This window comes from Pieris brassicae, unplaced genomic scaffold (genome assembly GCF_905147105.1).
Source record: "Pieris brassicae unplaced genomic scaffold, ilPieBrab1.1, whole genome shotgun sequence".
NCBI lineage: Eukaryota > Metazoa > Arthropoda > Insecta > Lepidoptera > Pieridae > Pieris > Pieris brassicae.
In genome coordinates, this window is record NW_025575963.1 from 5,001 (window position 1) to 10,000 (window position 5,000).

The 5,000-nt window shown below is 44.0% G+C and overlaps 2 non-coding genes across 2 annotated transcripts in view; both read left to right on the top strand.

Annotated features, from left to right (window-relative positions):
• The first annotated feature begins 2,680 nt into the window (after positions 1–2,680).
• Positions 2,681–4,586, top strand: LOC123719285. The gene has a single exon (XR_006755350.1). It is a non-coding gene; the product is annotated as a small subunit ribosomal RNA (ribosomal RNA).
• Positions 4,587–4,938: 352 nt separating this feature from the next.
• The window catches only part of LOC123719281, a 157-nt gene continuing 95 nt past the window's right edge, over positions 4,939–5,000 (top strand). The window contains exon 1 of the ribosomal RNA XR_006755346.1: positions 4,939–5,000. This exon is cut by the window's right edge and continues 95 nt beyond it. This is a non-coding gene — a ribosomal RNA (5.8S ribosomal RNA).

The window sequence follows — 5,000 nt, forward strand, 5'->3', positions numbered from 1 at the left end:
ACCAAAAGCGCAGGGCATTTTATTCAAGCCTACGCAGCCTCGGCTTTTTTGGTCGCCTTCGGCGACCAGCCTCAGCCGCTACGGCTTGCATGATGCCCGCGCTTTGGGTACGGCGGGTGAGGGCTGCTCTCCCTGCGCGCCTCCGAGCTTTTATATACACTCTAGGGGTAGGGCAGACAAGACCGCGTGGATAGTGGGGCGCTCTGATTCGGTTTTGGGTACTTTTTGGATATTCAATAAGTAAGTAAGTAAGTAAGTAAGTAAACACTCAATTCTCACTCAAGAATTACAATATAATACACAAAATTTACAACTTACAAACAATGAAATGAATGATCTTTTTCTCGTATGCATCGCAAATGATCGATACTTTCAAAATAATCTGAACCCTTACACTTAGTCAACTCAAAGTGATTGACGTTTGACATCAATTTTATGTCGGTTTTATGAAATAGATTTTGGTCGGCGGTCGGTAACGGCCATATATGTCTTATATATCAATTTGTATGAAAAAGTTTCAAAAAAACAAAAAAAAAACTCAATCAACTAAGTAAGTAAGTAAGTAAGTAAGCAAGCACTTAAGTTTCTTTTAGTGAGTACTATCTAGAATAATTAAAAATATCGACATTTAAATCGACGGTCCCTATTTGGAAGGTTAACCTATAGCCCTAATAATAATTATATTATTATGATTATGACAATGTTGATGTTGTTGCACTAGACACACCATAATAAACCATAAATAGTTTTTCTTACCAGAAGAGTTTTTATTTTTAAATATTCAATTTTAACTAGAAACGTATCGCTATCGCTAACAAAACCCCACACCACACACCACCACACGTTACACACATATACTTGACAGAGTAGATACTATCTACATATCTATCGACAGAGTTGTAGATATCGTGCCGTTGAACGGCATCTTGTCGCGTCGCGTGGCGATCTTGTACGAGAAACATTTTCCTCTGACATTGTATCGGAATAATTATTATAATTCATTATTATACATACATACATACATACATACATACATACATATTATTAATAAATATAATTGTTTTTTTTGTTTTTTCTTTTCTTCAAATAAACCCACATTGCCATTTCTCTGAGCGTGTGCTGCGAGCTTCAACGAGAAACATTCGGCGCGAAACTGTCGAGCGGCCGGCCGTCGCGCGCCGCACCTGTACGAGAAACATTTTCCTCTGACGTTGCATCGGAATAATTATTATAATTCATTATTATACATACATACATACATACATACATACATACATACATATTATTAATAAATATAATTGTTTTTTTTGTTTTTTCTTTTCTTCAAATAAACCCACATTGCCATTTCTCTGAGCGTGTGCTGCGAGCTTCAACGAGAAACATATCTATCAATACAAATGTCTATTCAAAAAAAAGAAAACAAACAAAATCATATCAGTCAATAAAATAAATAATAATATTTTTTTACTACTACTACTAGTACTACTACGTGCTACTACTGCACGCCAATACACATACATAATAAAATGAAAAATCGTCTCTCTCTCGCTCGCTCTACGAGAAACATTCGACGTCCGCTCCAATGCCGACGCGGACTATTGCTCTCGGTATAGATGTGGAGCGAAACAGTCGTGCGCACAGCGTCGACTCGTTCTCGTTGCCGCGCGTCGTTCGTCTCAAATAGACACGAACGACGGACGAGAGAGAATAGAATGTGTTCTTGTTTTTGTGTTTGTGCGAAGTGTGAGAATATTATATACATATATTCGCGCATGGATGATATAGATATGGGTATGGATTTTCGGAGGAAATTATATCAAATTCGTATTTCGAATGCGAGACCGCCGAGATCTTTCCCAGCTCTCTCTCTCTCTGTGTGTGTGGTGTATAGTACATTTTATATATCTCTCTTGTGTCAACACAAAATAACAAAGAATATACATACTACTCCTCCTCATATTTTATATAATATAATATAAAATTATATTATAGCACCGCGTTCGCAGACCGTATGGTGATGTTACCAATCGACCAAGATTTGGGACCGTCTCCCCCGGTGTTATCTGTGATGTTAAAAGAATACGCTTCTAGGCACACCTCAACGCAGGGCGCCTAGCGTGTTCGACACGTGCGCGGTCGCCACGGCGACCGTATATGTAAAGAATGTATAAAAGAGGACGCACACGCGCCCATCGTCGAAACGGTGTGCGCAGCGTCGTGTTGGAATTTATCCCTCAAGCTCCGGGCGTTGATCGTATCTAGTGCGAATCATGCGTGTGTGTGCGCATGTAATTGCCAGCCGAGTTTTAATATGTTTACAATAACGTATTGAATAAAAATTGAGAAGTTGCGTTTAGATGAATGTTCAATTTTCAAATTGTCACAACATCGATTCCCGCCCGCGGGGTCGTGTTCGTTGCAGTTTTATGTCCCTCACAGTGGTCGAGCATCGTTGTACATCACCTCGTTGCGAGATCGTGACGGGACGGCCGCTCGTAGACCGGTCAAAGTTAGTCTATCGATATGAAGCGCGAACGTCGCGTCGCGTGCAAATTCGACGCGTTACGTTCACGCGTGTCGAGAAGGCGCGCGCGCAAGCGCGCGCCCCTCGACGCCGCCGAGCCAGCGGCTCGCCGAAGCCGCGTGACCGCGGTGTAGGCGTGTCGTTTGCGTAAGCAGCTCCCTGGTTGATCCTGCCAGTAGTTATATGCTTGTCTCAAAGATTAAGCCATGCATGTCTCAGTGCAAGCCGTATTAAGGCGATACCGCGAATGGCTCAATATATCAGTTTTGGTTCCTTAGATCTTACTCAGTTACTTGGATAACTGTGGTAATTCTAGAGCTAATACATGCAATCAGAACTCTGACCAGTGATGGGATGAGTGCTTTTATTAGATCAAAACCAATCGGCGGAGGGCCATGCGTCCGAAGTCGTTAATTTTGATGAATCTGGATAACTTTTGCCGATCGCACGGTCCAGTACCGGCGACGCATCTTTCAAATGTCTGCCTTATCAACTTTCGATGGTAGTTTCTGCGACTACCATGGTTGTCACGGGTAACGGGGAATCAGGGTTCGATTCCGGAGAGGGAGCCTGAGAAACGGCTACCACATCCAAGGAAGGCAGCAGGCGCGCAAATTACCCACTCCCGGCACGGGGAGGTAGTGACGAAAAATAACGATACGGGACTCTTACGAGGCCTCGTAATCGGAATGAGTACACTTTAAATATTTTAACGAGGAACAATTGGAGGGCAAGTCTGGTGCCAGCAGCCGCGGTAATTCCAGCTCCAATAGCGTATACTAAAATTGTTGCGGTTAAAAAGCTCGTAGTTGCATTTGTGCGCCGCGCTGTCGGTGCACCGCATCCGCGGTGATACTGACACGTCTGCGGAGCATATCGTCGGTGAGCCGGCGGTAAAACGCCGGTTCAATATCAAAATCCTATCGCGGTGCTCTTCGGTGAGTGTCGAGGTGGGCCGACAATTTTACTTTGAACAAATTAGAGTGCTCAAAGCGGGCTCAAAATGCCGCTTGAATATTTCGTGCATGGAATAATAGAATATGATCTCGGTTCTATTTTGTTGGTTTTCAGAACTCCGAGGTAATGATTAATAGGGATAACTGGGGGCATTCGTATTGCGACGTTAGAGGTGAAATTCTTGGATCGTCGCAAGACGAACATCAGCGAAAGCATTTGCCAAAGGTGTTTTCATCAATCAAGAACGAAAGTTAGAGGTTCGAAGGCGATTAGATACCGCCCTAGTTCTAACCGTAAATATGTCATCTAGCGATCCGCCGACGTTACTACAATGGCTCGGCGGGCAGCTTCCGGGAAACCAAAGATTTTGGACTCCGGGGGGAGTATGGTTGCAAAGCTGAAACTTAAAGGAATTGACGGAAGGGCACCACCAGGAGTGGAGCCTGCGGCTTAATTTGACTCAACACGGGAAATCTCACCAGGCCCGGACACCGGAAGGATTGACAGATTAACAGCTCTTTCTTGATTCGGTGGGTGGTGGTGCATGGCCGTTCTTAGTTGGTGGAGCGATTTGTCTGGTTAATTCCGGTAACGAACGAGACTCTAGCCTGCTAAATAGGCGTCGTCATTCAAGGTGTGCGCGACTCTCGGGGAGCGCAACTCACTGGCGACGTATTAAAATTCTTCTTAGAGGGACCGGCGGCTTCGAGCCGCACGAGATTGAGCAATAACAGGTCTGTGATGCCCTTAGATGTCCTGGGCCGCACGCGCGCTACACTGAAGGAATCAACATGTTCTCCCTGGCCTAGAGGCCCGGGCAACCCGTTGAAACTCCTTCGTGCTGGGGATTGGGGTTTGCAATTATCCCCCATAAACGAGGAATTCCTAGTAAGCGCGAGTCATAAGCTCGCGTTGATTACGTCCCTGCCCTTTGTACACACCGCCCGTCGCTACTACCGATTGAATGATTTAGTGAGGTCTTCGGACCGACACGCGGTGGCCTCACGGCCGTCGGCGTTGCTGGGAAGTTGACCAAACTTGATCATTTAGAGGAAGTAAAAGTCGTAACAAGGTTTCCGTAGGGGAACCTGCGGAAGGATCATTAACGTTGGTTTTTTCTTTTTGTTTTGTTGTTGTCAAAGACTCGCAAAAAAAGAAAAAAATACAAAAACACGTGAATGATACGAATCAAAATCGAATCCGAGACGGTTGACTCTCTCTCGTCGATTCGCGACGTGTGCGTTGCGACACGCTTTGATTAGCGTTCGCTATCGCCTATTGATACTTTGAAATAATATTTTATAATTTTTGTGTACAACCACGCAAATAAAAGAGATTTTCTTTCTTTTCATTTGTCGTACACGTTAATGATAAGTATTATTTTCAAATTTTTTTGTTTAATTTTTTCGCACCTTTTATATTTTCTCATACAAAAACACACACAAAAACAAAACGATTACCCTGAACGGTGGATCACTTGGCTCGCGGGTCGATGAAGAACGCAGTTAACTGCGCGTCA